At 38.8% G+C, this 20,992-nt stretch overlaps 1 long non-coding RNA gene across 2 annotated transcripts in view; it reads left to right on the forward strand.

Moving 5' to 3' along the window:
* LOC121665282 overlaps window positions 1–15,148 on the forward strand; it is an 80,540-nt gene extending 65,392 nt beyond the window's left edge. For both annotated transcript variants that reach the window (XR_006016313.1, XR_006016314.1), the window contains exons 3-4: window positions 12,534–14,054; window positions 15,029–15,148. This is a non-coding gene — a long non-coding RNA (uncharacterized LOC121665282). The remainder of the gene's footprint in view (window positions 1–12,533; window positions 14,055–15,028) is intronic.
* The last annotated feature ends 5,844 nt before the right edge of the window (window positions 15,149–20,992 follow it).

The following is a 20,992-nucleotide window of genomic DNA, read 5'->3' on the forward strand; positions in this document are numbered from 1 at the left end:
AAGTGTAATACAATAGCTGACACCTAAACAACCCTCAATGTTTTTGTGGCTTTTCACTATACTTTTGCAAGAGAGTTGTAGGGGTGTATAACAGCTGCCAAGAGAATTTCCATATACTGCAGCTAAAGCACATTAAATGCCTTTGTATGTCCGTTATATTTTATTATATATTGACAAATTAACTTGGGTTTCTGTGTTCTCATTTACACTGGTGTAGCTATTGACTTCAGCTGGTTCAGGTTTTACCCCTCTGAATGAATGAGGGTCAGTGTCTAGCTCATGGACAAAAGTCACCTAATGAGTATGGCATCAAAACACTGCAGCAGCTCTGGTTGCCTTCAAAGCTTTGTGCTTGGTTTAAAGGAAAAGCCTGACGGGTTCAAGTCAGTGAAGAAGAGGAGTTCCCAGAGCTCCCTTGTGGAGCAGAGCTCTACCACACAGGTGAAGTTGGCTTCCATCTGTCCCTGCCTGACTGCAGGGCTCTGCTGCAACAACAGGCTGAGGAGACAAAGCACTTAGTGTGGGGACTGCAGAGCTTTCCTCTCCTTCCCTTTATTGTTTTACAATCCTTTCCTGCTAATGCAGGAAGTCTCTTTATGGCTGTGAGACTCTCACAGCTCTAAACTGCTCTTGTGTTTTCTGGGACTTCACAAGTTCCCAGAACAATTTAAACTCAGTACGGTAAAGGAGATTTAAAAGTTCTCTTCCTTTTTCTTACCTTTCAGGAAGTAGCATCAAACTGTCCTTTAAAAATGAGTCTACATTTATGATTCAATGCAGTGCAGCAGCCCAAGGGCCAGCCCAGAGAAGCTGCTATAAATCATTCAAAGCAGGGAGATAATAACACTCTTATTTAAGATCTCGTTTTATATTATGCATGTTTATAAAACAGAAATAAGTGTCTCTGACTGAGCACTAACATCCCAACCTATTTTCAAAACACTTTTCTGTGACTTATGTAGTCTTTGATCAATTTTCATCACTGTTCAGTGAACAACTTTATGTTTACTTATCTGAAGGGGTTTTTAGAAGTATTTATAATTAAAGTAAATCCAGTATGTTTTAACAGTAGACTTGTGTCTTGCCATTGTGGAAACACTACTTTAAAATGCTGAATTTTGTCTTATGAAACTATAAATCTATACCTAAAGGGCTGGTTTATGCTTTATCTCACCCAATTTAACTGATACGAGAAGATGCAATCCTGTCACCAGCTCCTCCTGTCCCTCTCTATCCTCTATTACATTCTATTTAGCAGTCATGTAAAACATGAAATGTAGAAAAAACTCAAAACTGATTTAACAACCCTCCCCCCAAATACTGGTTTTCCATCGGATGAGTGAACTGAACTGACTTAATCTTTAACATTGAATGTAATGCACTGCAAGCATCGGGGGAAAAAAGAAACTGTGTCTTTCCATGGAAGTTTCCAGTTACTTGAGTTTGTATACACTGCAATCACGCTCTAAATTACTGGATTGCTAGCAGGCTTCTGACTCCCACTTAGTGTGTATTTTAAACTATTCTCTTTAAAAGGTAGAATGCAATTAGAACAGCTTAGCGAAGTCTTTGTATTGCCACGTTTAACCTTTCCAGAAACCTTGGTAGTACGCTGTGTTTTTGTGAAGTATTAGTGCTGGCATTAGGAGCAATTCCTGATTTATTATTATGTGTCAGTTTAATTAACATGCTGTTTCACTCCCTCTTCCAGATTGTTAATGAAGATGTTAAATAAACAGGACCAAACAGTGATCCCTGCAGAGCCCCACCAGACACCTCCCACCAACTTGATACATTGCCATTTTTCATTACCCTTTATTTGCACTCAGCCAGCCATTTTTAAATCCAAGTGACAGTACTCCATGTCCAAGCCAATTTGAATTAATTTTGCAAGTAGAGATTTTGTAAGACACTACATCAAGTGTTTTACTCAGACCAGATATATTACACATGCTTTCATCCACTAATTTTCTAAAGCTATCAGAAAAAGCAATCAAGCTTTGAAGATTACTAGTGCACCCAGCCAGCTTTTTGCTGGTTTATTCACTTACAAAACCAATCTTGGCATTATTAAAGATTTGCCACTCCTTCAGCTGATGACTGATTTAAAACAATGCATCTTTCTAATCCATTACCTTCCCAAAATAACATATAGTCCTGATTATTCCTCCTAAGTGTTATTTTAGGGCTGTATGGCATGTGAGTTTAAATTGTGATTGGCAGACAGATATTTTTCTTTAAAAGGATCCGCGATTTCAGTAGCTTAGCTTATGTTTATTTTACATGCTTCCAGCTGTTAGCTTGTATCAGCAGTTATTCCTTATTCCCAGTATGAAAGCAAGTAGGTCCTATGACACCTCTTTAATTATATCAGTGAAGGAACAGCAGACTGGCAGCAGAGGCAAAAAATACAGTATAGCAGGATTAGTTCTCACAAAACCAGATTTATTTCTTACAGCAGAGGAACATGCCAGTCAAAATAAACTTTCTCTCCCTATTTAATACATTCTTTCCCTCTCTGTTTTATTGCCTACTCATGCTATAAATTGTAATACTTAAGACTTCTAGTCAGAATTGGGTTTTTTTTTTCCCTCTTTTGGCATGTCCATTCCTTATTCTTCTGTCTCCCTAAAGCTGGAACCATTTATTCAATACGTGTTCCCTTCCCAACAACCTCTTGTGGTAGGGAAGTGCTGTGTTTGTTTTCCAGGTGTGGTTTGGGGCACAGAGAAACATGGTGCCTTCAAGTTGCTATAGACTCTTTAGTAAAATTGGGAAGGTTTCAGGCATTTTTTCCTCCCAAAGCCTGGCCAATATCCTGGCTACTAAACTGGGCTTTTTTACAGCTGGCCCTACTGAAACACTTTCCCATTCTTGCCAGTGTCATACAAACACAGTTCTTGGTTATTCCCTTACCTGGGGCTCTGTTCTGCCTCTACTTTGTTGATGGTGTTTTTACTGAAATGAGTCCAAAACATTTACTGCTACATTTCTCTAAATTTTTCATGCTGTTAAGTCAGCTTGTTCAGGGTAAAATTTTCAAGCTGAAATGTCACACTCAGAAGAATGCTGAGAGTTTTGCTGACTTTTGTGAGTTTCGATCACTAGGATCCTACAATCGGTGTATTCTTACTGAATGCGGTTTTTCTTTATTCCTTTACTTAATTTTATTTATCAAAATTAATGGTCTCTTGATTCAAGTCTTTCAGCTCACGGTGGAATGACTGCATCAGAATACCCAGTGCTTAACTCCTTTGCATGTATGCACGTGTGCATGAAGGCAAAAAGGCACATTGATTTTCTTCCCAATGATAAGAGAAACAAAGGTCATACCTCCTCACACTCTAATTTACGCAAGAGTAATGCACAGAATACAGCAGAGTTCACTTAATGAGGATGGAACATGCAGATGAGTGAAAAAGTGTATCACTTTCAGTTTTTATTTCCCAGCAGAAAGAATACAAAATAATACAATAACATAAAATATCTTTTAAAAGTATCTCTGATTAAGACATAAGCAGAGTGTATAATCCTCTTTTGAGCTGGAAACAAGGAACTCAGGCCTCATTTTCCTTTGCTCATCCTTTGGAATATCCTGCATTAAATGCTTCCATGCTTGTGAAAAACTGGGCACATGCCTTGGGCTCCTGCCTTGCTGAGGTTGCACTTGTGGGACGATGCTGTTTCACAGAAATACTCCTGTGCTAATGTGATGCTGCCTGCTCTGATCTTCCCTTCCCCCTCCCCAAGACAAGCCAGGACTTGTCCCAGCCATGTGCTCTGAGCTCCTTTGTTCCAAGCGTGGGCAAAGCCAAATGTTACCCAAACTCTTTAGCAGTGTCTGATTGGCCGGTCACCCCGGGTCCACCCCCAGTCCGCCCCTTTCCCCTTCTCCCAATAAAGGAAGGGCCTGCGACGGGGCCTGCCCTCTTTGGCTTTGCAATCCTTCTGTGAACGTTTGTGTGTTTCTGTTTGAAAGCTTCTAATTGCAGGAATTAGCCAAACCGAAGACTATATTTCTCCCTCTTTGCTTCTGCTGGTGGTATCAGCTTTGCAGCTACCATTTGCCTCTTTCACAGCTACTGAAATGCTGGATTGCCCGTGCTGCCTCTGTGGGCTGCTCGAGGCTTTCTAAGGCGTTGAACTACGAGCCTAGCCGGTAAAAAGCTGTGCGTATTCCACACTAATGTGCTTTCGTGGCTCTGGAGGCAGACTGCTGGAGAAAAACCAGAGGTTTGTGCTAATCAGTGTCTGTAATCCTTAAAAACAGAGAAATTGCTGATTAACTCAAAGTGATAAGAAATGTCTGGTGTCTACAGCAAACTGCCTGGAGTTAAAAGTCTCTCCACTGAATGACCTTCCGGAACTTGAAATGTGCAGTTACACTCATACTCAGCAGTGGTTTTCTAGTTTATGTTGTCAGTTGTCTTCCAAGACTGCTTTTTAGTTCCTCTGCTGCTCTGCAGAGCTTTTCCTTAGCCCGGTGTTAGTGACAGAGACACGGAACAGACAAGGCAAAGGACAGAGATAAAAAAAGAACATTGATATTACTGCAGCGAAGAAGTCATGAACAGTGTCTATTTAGAACATTCAAATTTGTATAGTCTATTGTTGAAAATGAAAGTTCTGCTCTTTGGAAGGGATTTATTGTATCTAAATGGACAGGTATGGATTTACTGTAGGCTTGAAAGGCTAAAATGAGTTTTGCTCCTGTGCATTCACATGTCTGGGTTTGTGTCTTATCTTCATTGGTGACCTGCCTCATATCTGAGTCCCTGTTCTGTCAGCCTCCTTCTGAGCCACTCACATAATTAATAGGCAACAAGTACAGAAAAGTTCAGCCATTATTTCTCTCCTTGAAACTGTAACGGAGGCTTTGGAAGCAACTTAATTTTCAACAATGGGGTGCAACTTGCACTCAAAGCAGAAATAAAAATGCCCATTTCACTCTATAATTGAATTTAATCTCCAAATTTGGCACAGTAACTCCTGAGAGGTTAACTGAATTTTCAGTTCACCAAACAGAAGTCTTTAAAATGTTTATTGGAATTTTGCTCAGATTTTCTCATGTTTCATGGATTTTCTGAAATAGTTCAGCCCGATGTGAAGTTTTAAACATCTGCCAAGCATCTGAGAAATAGAAAACTTTTGAACATTCGGTAGTAGCTGCACAAGTGTATTTCTCTGCATTCATCATGATCTAGTGAGTTTAGACGATTGTTCATAGACACCCACTGAATGTTGTTTTCTGAAGCTTCTAGACATATTTTGATGAAAAAATAATCCACAACTCTGCCTCTCTTTTTAAAACAAAAACATCACAGTTGTTTTTTCTGTGCTCTCTCCTCATCTATGATCAGAGCAAACCACAGGGTCAAGGCAGGGCCTTGTGTGAAAAGTTTGAAGTGAGAAAATAAAGTTGTGATGAGGCATATAGATGGTGGGAATATAAAATTGGAGATGGTGAACACTGAAGGTTATGAACTGGGGATGATGCAGCTGCATTAACATCATTAGCAGATAACACTTTAGGAAGGGACATTTCTATTTGCAATTCTTTAAAGGCATCATGACTATGGTGTTCTAAAGACAGAAATAACTTCACTTGTTTGTATTTGGTCATTACTGTTTAACTCTTACGTTTCACTATTTTTGTCCCAGATATTAGAGTTGGCTAGAAACTTAATCTGAAAAATGCAGCATATCACACCTCCAACCAAACTGAAATTCTTACATATTAGTGTCATTTCAGGAGCTGGAATTGCCTGAAAAAAATACAAAATGAGAAACAGGCAAAAAAATCCTAAAAGCTGCCCACATGTGTGAATGTTAAATCATTCGAGTGTTTAGCCTATGGCATTCTGTGGTGAAAGGACGGTGCCCTTGCCTTCCTGTCCTGCTTTTCTGTCTGGTGGGGTAAGAGATCTATTTTCACTTAAATTTTGTATGCATTTGCTATCTGCTGTATAAATGGCTAAATGCTGAAAGCAGGTAGACATGGGAGAATCTTTATCATGAGAGTTTTTGTTGGAAGAGGAATGTCTGCATTCCCTTTTCTTCATATGGCCATTTGGACCCAGTTCCATGTTCTCCCTCAAAAGCTCTGCAGTGTGCTCCCAAGTCTTTTGTCTAAAGTTCCTGGAGTCACTTCCCGTTAGACTGGGAGGAAGAAATGTCATTCACAGCTTTATTAAAAATATGCAATGCCTATTACTTAATTAAAATCAAGCCTGATATAAACTTAGATTGCATCTGCCTGATAAGAGACGGTCTACAATTCTCTTATCATAGAAACTGTTGTGTTTGACTGTGTTTTCCCTCTATTTTAGAAATGAAATGTTGAATTAATGAGCTTCTTCCTCCCCTTGGAGTCCCAAAAGCAAAGAAGAAAACAATATCCATACCCAAGAATTTCCCGCAGTACTGAAATATATTTGTGCTGTGTTGGCTTTTCTGTATTTTTCATGCTTCTCTTTTGTTTCTAACAAAACTGGTTGCTTACCCAAAATCTTATGATAACTTCTAGACTACAATCTATTTCCAGCGTCTTTATGAAAGAAAAGCTCTGTCATTATGTTCCCAAAGGGATGTACTAGTAAACCTGAAGTCTGGGGAATAAAATTGGAAGATTACTGTTTCTTGTCATATATTTCTGTTTTATGGTGTTGAGTATGCTGGAATGGCTTAGTGGGGAGAAAAAACAACAGCAGCGAAGGGAAGTAGCTATTAATGTCCTATCAGAGCTTGATGGGGCTTGATATAATTAAAAAAAACAAACTTGTGATATCTCCAGCAATTGTAATTTCAATTATTTGCTAGCTAAAGGCAACTTTCACCGCTCCAAGTTAGGAAATCATGTAAATAGACTAATTAATATAATTTGCCTTGTGCTCCACTAAGAGAACAAAACCAAATATTTCATTCTTTAAGAGAAAAAAAACCCATGGTGTAAACCAAATATTATAAATATTCAGCCCATTCATAAAGCAAACATTCCATATTACAAGCCATCCTCAGCATTTCTAAGGAATTCAGCACTATTTAATGAAATTATGATGGCTTGCTTCAGCTTTCCAACTGCATGACAATGAAAGGGAAGTGCTCCTTTGTGTGGATTAGAGCGAGCTCTTTTACAAAACGCTCCGGAACACATGTACAGCGGGGGGCCAGCAGATAGAAAGGAGGTTTCATCATCTTGTATCTGCAGCCCTTTAATATCAAGGGACTTCCACAAAACTTAAAATAAGTCTTTGAACTATTCCATGCTGTGGTGGTAGAAAGGTACAATAAATAATATTTCTCTTTTTCCTCGTGTGGAATGAAGAGATAAAGCTATTTATAAAACTGTAAAGACTTACAAATAATTCTAACAGGTTGTCATATGTTAATGTCAGTTAGAATTTAATCACCCAAAGTAAAAAAATCTATGTTATTTTTCTCCAATCCTATCTTATTTTCATAACTCTTTCTATTGACAGATTCTCTTGTGATGGTAAATTAAAGGAGTGCCCAAGACCACAAAAATGTAAAATCAGAAAAAATACAGGGTCTGACCCAGTCAGTTGTTTTTAAACCATGTGGCAGTTTTATTTTTTGTTCTTGTAGCATTTACAGGATCTAATGAGGAGTCATTGTGCTCAGCACTGTACACCTGCTTAACAAGAAAATAAAGAGGTAACAAATCTGTGAAGATCAGATTTATATAACAAGTAGCAGGATTTCTGTATAAACTCTTTTGTGGAGTTGTTGGTTCAGGAATAAGCAACCTTGCTTAGGAGCAGAACAATTTTATTCATCAATTTATTAATAAAGACTTTTATGACAGCTGCTTACCCAAAAAGATGTTCAGTGATGGGTTCAGTTTGCCATCTGGGATTGGAGTGCCCTGAATTCTTTGGCTTTTAGCCACTTTCACTCCTGTTAGAAGGAGATGCATCCATGGGCTTGCCAGGTGATCCCATAGTGAATTAGACTTTATCCTCAGAACCAAAGAGGAGTTTTAGAGAACAGTGAAGACATGCATGATTTTTAGATTTGTAATTTTATAATTTTCTCTCAGTAAATCCAGCAGTGGTCAGGTTCTTGTCCAGAGGAGACTGGACATCCAGCATTCCTTGGCAGCCTTTATCCTGCATCCAAACTGAAGTGAGGAAGGCTTATGCCAAGCTTGCCATGCTTTTTGTCATGGTAAGTATTAGAAAAACGAATCCTAAAAATCACCCTACTCTCTCACTCAAAATAATTTTATGCTGTTGATTGAACTGATGGCTCTAGTTGTCTTTTTCATAGCATATGAGCCATACACAAAATTGAAATGTGAAATTTGACTCCCTCTATTTCCCTTGATCCTGTAAAGCCCTTCTTTGGGTCAGTGACAGGTTGCCACTGCAGAAACCCCTGTCCTGAGTGATGATAAAATGTGAAATGTCCTCAGATCTGTCTGCCAGCCAAGGAGCAGAGCCCTGTGTGCTGCCTCCCAGTCCAGTCATGTGGGAGAGAAGCTGTAAAGTTTCCTTTCTATTCCTAGAGGTGGCCTGCTGCAATTGAAAATGGAGAGAATAAAACCTCAAACATATAAACTGAGCACAGTGGGTCTGAACCCTTTTGTTTGTGCTGAGGACATTCATCTCTCCCTGGGTTTTTAGAATATGATTTTCATTTCCCTCTCCCTACCTTTCACAATGTAGGGTTTCTTTCCAAGCCTTTTAAAATGAGGTTTTTTGCCTATTAGAAATACAGAGGTTGATTTATATTCCTGGGCTCCCTGATGAAAGGCTGGCTGTCTAATGGCGTGGGTTTGGTAGCTGTGGTACAGTGCAGAGTGTTAAGGCCGTAATAGGAAATCAAATAGTTCATTTCACAGCCATCAAGTACATGCTGGGCTGCCTGACTGGTTTATGCTGCTTTATCTTTGAGGACATAAAACCTATCCTTACTTTATGAAAACATACTTCGTGTTGGATAATCATTTCATTTACATATAAAGGTTACACTTAATAAAAATATATGAACCAAAATTGCAACAAAGATACAACATCATAAACCACCTTTTTTAAAGTGTGCTGGTTTTTCCCCTTGAAAGGCTTCATTGCTTTTAAGACAGGAGATATTGCTTCAGAACTAAAGATTTAAAGCTTTTTTCTTCTGCCTGTAGTAAAAGTAATAAAGCTTTTTATTGTACAAAGACTGTAAATATATTTAGCAATAATTTCAACAGCTGGAAGTGTCTAGATGTCTGTAGTGGAAATACAAGGATCATATTTACCTAGACTTGGCCTTGAAATTTCTATAACCCCTTTCTTTCCACCTGAGCAGCACGGAACAGTTATTGTCTGTTATCTTGTAAATACTGCCAGACAATCTCATGGAGGAAATGACTCCTTGCAGTCAGAAATAAGATACTGCTGGAGCAAGGGTGTTGTGGGTATTTTCTGTTGTCATTGTTGGTGACAACTGTTTCCTGCAAAGAGGCATTGTTCCTGCAGCCTGGCACCAAACCCAAAGCTCCGCCAGGGCTCCACAGAGCAGAGTCTGATGGCAGAGAATTCCGTGCCCTGGAACGTGCCCCATGAAACGTGACATCCTAAAGTAATGGATATTGCTTTGAGAATCCATGGCAAGAACCACAGAGAATGTGAGGAGATTGGTCTTTATCATTGCTTTTGTTATTCTAAATGCATGAGGTACTTTGGGTCTGGTAGAGTAGCAGATTTAGGGGACAGGTAAAGTTCTCTGTCTTTCAAAACAGAGAAAGTTGAGAAGCAAACTTGTATCTATTTTCATTCCTGCCAACACCTCATTGCCTTTCTCAGTAAATATCTCAGCACTGTCAGGGTTTCATCCCTAAATCAGGATTAATATATTTCCATTCTTTCAGTTTCATATGGTACTTCTGTTGACCCAAGAATACAAACATGCTTTCAACTCCTAAGCCTTATTATCCTCTGAGGAATGTGTACAGAGAGACCAAGGTACTCTGTAAGCAGTGGAGCAGTGTGTCTTTCCACTCCATCTATGAAGTAATTACAATTCTTCTATCTTTGTATGATGGGAAGTATAACCAATTATTGCACAGTTATAATCACGAAATAGAAACAAAATGCGTGCACTGGCACTCATTCCTTGTGGGAAGAGCAGGAAGCAGTAGTAAGTTTTGATGAGTGCAGTTAGAATGTCTGTTGAAATTTCTTTGTATCTGAAGGATAAGTACTTGCAGAGTTTCCAGGAAAAGACTTTAAAAATTCCAAAATTTTAGTTAGCTCTTCTGAAGTTGTTCTTTTGGGGATTTTTTCAGCCTAGGCCTTTCAATCACTCAGATTTTTCTGGACATAATCTTTTATCCTAGCATGTAGAATGTTTCTTGTGATGTCCAACCAGTGCAAAATCTACTCTTCCTGGTGAGCTTCAGAACATGAGAAACTTGACAGAATTGGGTGCAGTGCACAGAAAGAGTCATTGCACAGCCCTTTATGAGGAGCCCAGCGTGTCTGGGCTGTGGTGGAGCTGCAGCAAGGGAATTTCTGCAGCCCCCAGCTCAGGGACACTGAGATGGACACACTGGGATCAGTCCACTGATGGCATCCCAGACTGGCTGGACGAGCAATTCCCAGTGTCAGTGCTGTGCCTTGGGAGTGCCATGTGGAAGGTCTGGGTTCCACTCTGTGGAAAGGAAATGTGCTCAGTGGAGCACAGGTTTGGGTGATTCTTGGGTGGTGAGGAAGTGGGTGACCTAAAACGTTTGTTTATTCTCCTACTGAATGGTTTTGATGACCTCCTGTTAGAGGTTTCTCTCCTCCTCAGCTGACCTCTGCTCTGCCTTTTGTACCCTGAGATTGAAAAGACTGTCCTGAAACAGAGAAACTCTGATGAACAGAACAAGCATTTCACTCGAGAAATTTTAAATTTTGACTTGTAATACTTCACAGTCCCAAACAGCATGAAAAAATGATATTTTTATGTCTCAAAAGGTTTTGAGACAATACTGAAACATCCAGGTTTTGACAGCATCTTGCCAACTACTTGAATTTGAAACAGGAGAAAAGTCTGTAGAGAATACAGGAAGAGTGATGATAGTAAGAAGGAAATGGATTGTGTATTGTTAAAAAAACGGATCCATGCAAACGTGCAAGAGTAATGGAAAGTATCAAATCAAGACAAGTGTAATTGTATTGATAATAAGTTAGGTTAAGACACTAAAGTTTCCTAACAAGGCTGGAGGGGGAGACACCTTTCTGATGGATGAGAAGACCACCGAAGTGAAGAAAAACATCTGTAAAATAACACATCTCTCATTTTTTAACAATAGCCATTTTAAAAATTATTATTGAAACAGATTTGAGCAACATCTCTTGGTATCAGTGCTAAATTTTTTTGTAATAGGACCAAAATCTGTATGCCAAGAATTTTTAAATTAAGATATTCAGTGGTACACTTCAGTAGAAAGTAGAAAAGCATTTAAAAAGTAGACATCAGTAGTGATTAGATATGTCAATTAACATAGTGTAAACAAGCATGAGCTTGTGTATTTCTGTGAAATTAAATCATACTGTCTCAGCAGTGGATAAAGTTACTTTATTTACCTCTGAAAGGTAACTGTTCCATGGCTGCTAGATCTGCAGGTGATCTATTATACAAGCTATCAGATATAGACAATTACATTATCAATTACATTATCAATTTATATCTTAAATCTGTGTAGGATTTACGGAATTTGATTTTAGGAAGCATACACTTGACAAGACCATTTTTCTGGTATCCTTTGGGGATGGCAACCGAGTTTTGGTTTTGTAAAACACAATCACATGTTCAGCTGATAGAAATTGAGGGTGATATTAATGCAATTAGATCTGGTTTATCAAGATTTTATGCTTCTGAGTCTAAAATGCATCAGTAAGTCTAATGTCCACCTGGCTTGTCTTGAAATAATTCAATATATTATATAATACCAGATTTAGGTCTCCAATTTGGGTAATTAAAATCATAAAGATACTATCCCCTAGGAACACAGACCTCTATTGATGAAATATTGATGAAAGATGACAAAATATCAAGAGGAGCTGAAAGCATCTGCACAGGAAGATTTGTTTGATAAGCAGAGATGACTTTGCAGGAGGTTGCAGCAGTGCAGAAGGCTGTAGCACTCACAAGAGCTTGGGCTTGGGTTGCAGGGAGTAAACTGCTGAAAGTGTGGCACTGAACAACCACAGCCACCTCAGCACACAGGAGCAGTGGACTGGGGAAGGAATGAAGCAGGTTTAAAAAAAATATTGCAGGCAGGTCCTGCTGCCCCCTGGGAAGGAGTTCGGTGTGATGGGGCTTCATAAATAGATGTGGCTACTTAGATGCAGACTGTTAAAATTGCATAACTTTGTACTTCCTTTAAGGCTTTTAATCCTTCCCTCATCAAAGCAAATTAAAGTTAAAAAGTATAGCAGCTGAAGAGGAATTACCACCAAATAAGGCTGATTGTTGAAGCTGAATGGGTTGCATAAGAATGACCTAAAATACTCTTTCTTTTTTGTTTCCATACCCAGGATAACATGGAATGAGCATTTCTGTGCGTGTTTCCTGCAGAGGACTTTGCTCGCTCCTGCACCTTCGTGCCACAGACAAATCTTCCAGCTCACAGAATGGGGATAATTAGAATGGAAGAAATTTTTATGGTTTGCAAGGAATTGGATCAATCAGTTTTGACTTGGAGACTTTCATTGCCATTTATTTGATAGTTAGAAGCATCAGCATCTCAGAAGTTAATGATCTGCCTAAATAATGGGGATTGTAGAAGACTGAATGTTACTAAATTAATAAATATAATAAATATTAACTATTTCACTGCAAGTATATGCTCCCTCTGAAATTAAAGATGAGAATAATGCTGGATTTTCAGTTCAGAAGTAATGGTTTCATATATTCCTAAGATCCATTCTTTATTTATGATATTGATATTCAGAACAGAGCTGTGTATTATATTCATAATGCCCATCTGGGCTGTGCTTTCATGTTAATTGAGAGACATTAATTGTGCCTCTTAAAGTGGAAATGGTCTCTGTCTTCAGGTTTGGGTTTGTTTAGCAAGTTTAGGACAGTCTGATAAATGTGGAGAAAATATTTGCTCCTTATGTTTATGGTGAAACAGTGAAAGTTTACCATCTCCCCAGGTAATTAGCTTTCGATGCAGGAAATATTTGGGGATGATATAGGATTTACTGAACAAAATGGAAAGTATGATGAGAGATGAAATGAATTATAGACAAGTGAAGGAAATGGGGAAAGTTTTAAGAGAAATTGTTTTATATAGAATAGTTATTATAACACTTAGTCATTAAAACAGCAGTAATAAAATTATATTTATAGCTGAATAAGGAGTCTCAGTGTGATTAAGATATGGAAGTAGCTAATTGGACTGCTGAAATATTAGGATATTGAAGTGATGAAAAGTATACAAATGAAAATAAAAGTGCATAAAAATTAATGAGGAGACTGAAATAGGAAATGGAATAAAGGAAAATAACAAATGAAGCAATGTATAATGAATAAACACATAGCTGGTAGACAAGGAGACAATAAGGACATTGGAAAAGTGAAGGGATATTCAGTGCCTCAGAGCTCCTACTTTTGCAGAGCCCTTGCTCAAGTTCAGCATTTGGGTTTCTGTGTGTAGAGAAGGATGATTTCTCCCATTCCATAGGATCAGGTTGCTCAGTGCTCCCCATCCACCTTGGCCTGGAGCACTGCCAGGGGTGAGACAGCCCCAGCTGCTCTGGGCCGCCTCTCCCAGGGCTTCTCACAACCTTCGCAGCGAAGATTTTCTTCCTAAAGTCTTGTCTAACCCTGCCCCTTTTCAGTCTGAAGCCATTCCCTGTGTCCTGTCGCCCCAGGCTCTTGCACAAGTCCCTCCCCAGCTCTCCTGGAGCTCCTTTAGGCACTGGAAGGGGCTCTGAGCTCTCCCTGGGGCTTTCTCTTCCCCAGGATGAACAACCTCCATTCTCAGCCTGTCTTCACAGGAGAGGTGCTCCAGCCCTTTGAGCATCTGTTTGCTCTTTCTCAGTGGCGAGGTAAGAAAAGCAGTTCTCAGAATATAGTATATTGAAAGGCTTGTGGATAAGATTATTGTAAATTCTTGACTTGTGTTTCAATTCTTTCAAGATTCTTATAATAATTTTTTTGAATGTATTTTCCAAGCTTGGAAGATTTGGAAAAATACTAACAATTTGGAAAACATATAAAACATTTACTATGAGAATTATGAGATTTGCTGCACACTTCTATCTGTGGCTTTGCAGTGATAAATTCAATAGAATTGTTACTGCAATTATACACAAAGTTTATGCTTGCACATAAATATGAGATGAACTCTCCTGCCAAGCACTTTAAGTAGCAGCTGATGTTTCATTATATCCCTGATTTATACCAACGAGGTAAGATATTTACTGTTAACTAACTCTGTAAATAATTTTGGCCTCTGAGATACCTTGATGTGAAATATGGTCAGGAATGAAAAGCAAAACAAGGTATTTGGATTAAAAGTACTCTTTTATTGCAAGCAAACAGCTTTACCTATATTAATCCATTTAAACTGAACCCTGTTTTATACAGAATTATCTGATTCTCTTCACTATATGTAACTAGAAAGGCTAAGCCCCAAAGCTCCATTCTTACTGCATGTTGTGTTAAACAGACATGGTTTCAGCAATTTCCATTCCTTGCAGGAAAACGTGGAATTTAGATTTAGATGGCCACAGGATCTTTAGTTTTAGATGACTTTTTTTCCCCTGAGAACTACAGTTTTTATCATGACCGGTGTGATATTGTCCAGAAGGGAAAAGTGTCCTACCTGTCAGAAAGCCAGATTACTGCTCTCAAATGTGTGTTAGGAAGTTAGAGAGTACAGAAAACTGGATTCCAGCAGGTGCTGCTGCAGTGTCTGGGAACTGCCAGTGCAAAAGCAGCCTGGCTGTGGTTGTAGGACTGTGTAACACCGTGATGAATTCTGTGCACCCTCACTGTCTGCTGCTCTGTTGTGTTTCAGGTACTCACAGTGCTGGGTATTTGTGAACAGCACCGAAAATTGGGTATTCACTGGTGATATAAATAAAGTCAGCAACTGAACACGACTCTGAGAGCGAGTGAAATAAACCACGGAACCAGATGTGTATCGACTTCCTTTCTTTCTGATTGTGTAGTGCTGCACTGGAAGGGACATGAAGAGGTCATTTAGTGCAGCTCTCCTTGCTACAACAAGCTGAACAGATCTGTGTCATTTCTGAAAGGTTCTCGTCCAGTTTGCTACTAGGGAAACTATCAGAGCAGTCCCTTGGATTAGCCTTGCTATTAGGATGGTGGTGCTATTAGGATATTTTTCCTCTAATGTCCAGCTTTGAGCTTCCTTATGCCTTTTAAACCTATTGCTTATTCACTGTGGCCATGAGGAACAGATAATTCCATTCCCCTTTGCAACAGCTTTTCATTTTCCTGATGACTGCTATAATGTTGTGTCATTTTTCTGTCTTTAGGCAAACTACTGCAATTCAATTATTGTTTTGGCACAGGTGCTATTGATTATTCCTAAGTATTCTTGTCCCTAGCACTTTTGCCATTTAAACTATCTTCTGTTTTAAGAGCTAATCTCTACCTCAATAAATTTGTCATGTGGAAGTTTAAGAAAACAAAAGTATTTTTTTTCATACAACATGTAAATAAATGATGGAAGACTTTGCACTTTGGCATTGCAGAGGCCAAATTATAAATGGGTTCAAAAAAGGATTATACACAGCCCTTATGGAAGAATGGTCCACTGGGAGCAGCTGGAAATAATTTTCTAAAGCAACCTGTAGCACAGGAATTCTAAAATTATGGATTGTACCTGGGAGGGATGAACGAGGAAAGGGTGGTTCTCTGCTTGCCCTGTTTCTCGTCTCCTTTCTCTAAGCATCTGTTACAGGATGTTTCAGTTATGACCTTCTTTTGTGGGATTGCTTCCTCTTTAATAAGCTTAGGATGCACTGGTTTGCATATGCATTTTGTAAATTTGTTGGCTTATTATTTCTGATAAAACCCGTAAAAGGATTATGGGCCTCTTATCTCCTACCAGATTAATTGTGAGCTAAAACTGCAAAGGTTAAGAGGCTTGCCATTTCCTTTTTTCTCCCCTTGCAAATGGCTGCCTGAGTCTCTCTAAAAACATTTATCCTTCATCTTGTTCATTAGTTGTTGACCTATACCTTGTAATACAATCTTCACTCCTTTTTGAGATAAAGGAAAAACGTTATGTAATTATGGAGATGGTCTCATTCTTTGAAATGTCTAATTATTTTTTTGAACTGTCCTTATTTCTTGGTTTAACTTAATTTTTAAGACAGGGAGCTCCAATTTTGAATTAGTCAAGAAAAAAATCATACTGCTTGTTTTTAAGTAGCATCATTTTGGTTTTATTTGTTTCCCTCTTCTTCTTCCCTTTATTTTATTATTAAGAAATTTGGTTGAGATTGGTCCTTGGAGGACAGTAAATTGATTCTGTACAACCTGGATATTATTAGTAGGTGGTGGAAGAGTCAATTAATTTAAAGCCAGGGCTAATATCTCTCCCTTTTCCAGCTTCTGTTTTCTGACTCATTTTGTAATTTCTTAGTAACGCTCATCTTTACCTGGCTTTCAATGTTGTGACATGACCACAGAATATTATTTTTCTTTTATCTGCTCTGGAAAAAGATTGTGCATTTTGATCTGTAATCTCAGCCTTCCCAGGGTGGGCTGCAGATGGAAACAAATGAAAAACTTCAGCTGGAGCAGATTTCCAGTTATGTGATGGTGTGGCACGAGGAGACTGCTTAGTCACTATTCATTAGCTGCTGCTTCCCTCTGCAATGGAATGGATATTGGTTTGTGTTTCTGTGCTCCTACCTTTGGGAAATAAAGACTCCCAGTGGGGGTTTGAATGTGGTGGTAGGTGTTGATTGCCCTGACCTGCCCCAGCTGGGGCATTGCCCTCCCAGCCCAGCCCAGCCCAGCCCAACCCAACCCAACCCAACCCAACCCAACCCAACCCAACCATGGCACTCTATGCCCATTTCCCAAACCCATCTCCACTTCCTGCCTTGGCTCTGCCTCATCCCGCCGGGTTTGCCAGAGGATCTGGGCTCTTGCTGGAGCTGCTGCCCTCTCTTCCCTCTGCAGAGCAGGTATGGTGTGAGGGGTTCCAGCTGTGTGGCCACCCTCGGTGTGAGGGGTTCTGTGGTGTGGTCACCTCTGGGAGCCCATCCTTACCCTGCCCTTCTGCCCCTCTCAGCCTTGCCCTCGGAGCTGGGATGAGAGGGGTAGAGGGGCTACGTCCTGGGAGTACCTGGATGAGTTTGTGGGGGGTTGCAGGTGCTTTGTCCTGCAGCTTGAGTGGTCCTTTGGCATTTGAGGGTTGGCACAATGTTTGTTTCCTTATTGAAAACTTCTCTAAAGAACTGTTTTGAAAAAAAATGGATTTGGGGTATAGCTTATGGATGTTAATGCCAGCTTCAGTTCATCATTATGTGTTAGATTAACAACTGAGTTGCTCTAGTTTACATTTCTTGTTGTTGCTGATGGGTTGGCAGTAATCTTGGAGAGGGGCAGTGTAGGCAGCTGAGGATGATAATGTTTGAGCTATTTTCGATTAATCTACTTACAAATGTGAGTTAGCTTCCTGAATCACAGGCAGTTAATATTTTTCACTGGCCTTCACTTTGACTTTATTTTATGTTGCTCACCTGCTATGATTTCGAAAAGGGAATATAAATGTTACTCTGGCACTGAAGAGTGGTGAGATGGCTGTGGAATTTTACTTGTTAATAAAAGCTGAAAATCTTCAGTGTAAATTCATAGAAGTGGCTGAAGAGCATGTAGCTAAAATCCCACAATTTATAATTACTCTGTTCTTACACCAGATCATATTATCTGCTTGCAGGAGCCTCAAGCTTTGCTGAGGCTTGATCCATCCATTAATGACCACAATAAAAACACAGTGCAAGTACCTGACTTTAATTTTGTTTTGAGGTGCATTGAAATTAGGGACTTTTGAAAGCAAAACCAAAATACTTGTGCATGAGGTCAAAATGGAGTAGGAAGACTGACTTCTTTGAATAAATGTTGTCATCCTTGATTTTTTTTTTTTTTTAACTGATTGCTCTCCTTTTCCCCTGGAGCCGAAAGGGTCTATTTTTTTCCTTCATAGTGTAACTCTGTCACAGATATGTAGCAAAGCAAAATGATAACTGATGTATATGATCTGATTCCTTGTGGAGAAAATTCTGCACGCTAAACATAATGCACAAAAATAACACTAATTGAGAGATACATCTTAAAATTAAATGAGTTCTTTTCTTAATTCTTAACAATTACTAAGCATTTTTGTGAGTCAGATTGTCATTCCTTGCTTTCCACAGTAAGTTTTGTAATTAACAATGGAAATAAGTAGCTTCAGGCAAGATCTTCGTTCATATTTATATATATATTATATCTATATATATGTATGTATGAGACAGTTTCTCACTTACTGCAAAGGAATTTATCAGAGTTGCATGTTTTTGCTTTGGCAGGACCTTTATTGCCTTTTATAAAGTTTTTAATATCTTGAGCACAGCAGTAACTTTTCTCAATTGTTTGTGAGCTCATCTCATTTACACTTTACTTGTTAACTGAAGGCAGCGTTGCTGGAGAAAATAAAATGGACATTTCCGAATGGGAATGTGTGTGAAGTTGTATCATCTGTTTTTTTGAAGATAATAAAAATTAAAATAACTAAATGCAAAAGAACAAAATTAATGATAGCTGATCTTATGTAGTGGAATGTTCCTCTCCTAAAAACTTTCAATAGAGACAAAAGTTACAAATTGTGTTGGAAAGCAAAGTCAGGCTTTAAAGTGTACAAGAGGCAGCTCCATGGTCATTACACTCGCTGAACAAGCGTGCAGGCAAACATCACATGTTTCAAAAGATGCAAGAATGCATTTGAAAGGCATCCAGTTCTATCAGACAAATAGCTCTGGATGGAGACTCCAGCTGAGAACAAATTAACAATCGGCCTGGAATGTGGCTGGTGCTTTTGGTTTAATCTAGTACTGAGCTTTTAATGTCAATAGATGGGTTTCATCAAAAAAGTCGGGTTGGGATACTTCTTGTGGATTCCATCATAGAATAACCCTTTGGATGCTGTTACTGTGCAGTGTTTGATGGGAGAAGATGACTGAAACACTGAGCAGCAAATGCAAACATGACACATCCTGACAAAGCCAAGAGGCTCTGGCACCAGATAGCAGAACTAATCTTTCACTGGAATTTATAGTTATTTTATCTTCTTTTTTTTCAATGTGTGGCATTTTCAGAGCTCTTCTGAATGAACCAATATTAGAATGCAAACCAGGGCGTATTTCCCCATTATTTTTATCACCAGTGGACTTCACTCAGTAAGCAGTTTGTTACATGATATTTTGTAGATGAAGGTTGCTATTAATAATCTGTGCATCTGAAAATTCTTAAACTGTTAGGTGACAGTAAGAGAATGCACTCATGAATAGGTTTGGTGAATGCACTTGGTTTATATAATTCAGAAATGCAAAAATGTTTGTAAGGCAGTGTGATTCTTTGCTTGAGACTGGGTTCAGCAAGCCCTCACTCTATTTTTTTCCCCTGGAGTGCTGGTTTGCACCCTGGTGTGTAGCAGTTATACATTATGGACTGCCCACCATCCTCAGCCCGTGGGTGATATTTTGGTATGAAAGTTGTTCCTTTGTTTGATTTTGTATCCAAATGAAAGGCATTAGTCCCTTGATGTTGTAGTGCACAGAGCTGGGCACTAATGAAGGGGCTGATACTGAAGATTTTTTTTATCCCCACTGCTGTTTTATCAAATAAACTGTTGTACAATATGTTTGAGTAATGAATATAACATAACAAATCTTGCTACAGTTTCTATTTTTGTCGCCAGAAGATGGGTCTCGTGGGAAAGGTTAAATCTTAACAATATGATCACTTGGTGGCTTAAGCACTCTACTGAATCAAGGCCTTCTTTATTCTAATTAGAGAGCTTCAAAATAATCCCTGTGTAAGGATGCAGTGGAAACTTGCAGGATTACAAATGGGCAACCAGCAGGAATTTCTGACAAGCGTTCAGAAAATGTCTTATGGCTGCTTTAAAAGATGAGGGGAATCTTCATGTTCAAGACCAACTATTTCCCTGAAATTAAGGTCATACTTAGAAAGAAATGCCCCTCAAAAAACTCCAAACCTTTGATATCTTCCCTCTTTTTCATAACCAAAACACCATTTTTTGTTGCTTTTCTTATACTTGCCTATATAAAATCTATATTTTTTTTTCTTTTGGAAAATATGCTGTTTAAATTTGCAAAATACCAAACAGAGCTTATTATCAAAATTAATTAACTTCATATCCTTTGATCTTCAAAAAAGACTTCTTCAAGATTGAAAGAAAGAAAATATTTGTTATTACTTTTGCCTAAAATATTTAAAAAATATAATTGCAAATGCTGACCCATGCAGCTTTAGTGGGTGTGTCTCACTGTGAGAGAGCTTTAGTTTACCTTTTATTTTACGTGCAGCTAGTACATAGTTCTTGAAATCAGAATTGCTCTTCCACTGTTCTTAAATTTTCAGTGTTTTGAGAGTGAGGATTTGTTCCAGGCTATTTTATTTCCTTTCTGTCCTGATATTATTGAGGAGATGCTGGGAATGTGTGACCCAAGCAGGGGATCTGACTGTACAGCTGTTTACAATACACTTTTTCTGACTCCTACTACTGTTTGTGAAATAAGGGATGAAAGACTTTTAAGAGAAGTTCAGAGCACTGAAAAATCAGCTATCACTTCCCAGAGCCTTTGGGACACGCTCAGGGCAGATGGCAATTTGCCACCAAAGCACTCAAACTTTTGCTGTTATTTAACACTGTTGAGCAAGTCACAGACAAAGTTCTAAATGATTTCTGGTTATTCTTCTGGCTGTTATATTAAAT

This window comes from Corvus kubaryi, unplaced genomic scaffold (assembly GCF_017639235.1).
Source record: "Corvus kubaryi isolate FWS band 111438036 unplaced genomic scaffold, C.kubaryi_AGA036_p1.0 37322, whole genome shotgun sequence".
NCBI classification, from domain to species: Eukaryota; Metazoa; Chordata; class Aves; order Passeriformes; family Corvidae; genus Corvus; species Corvus kubaryi.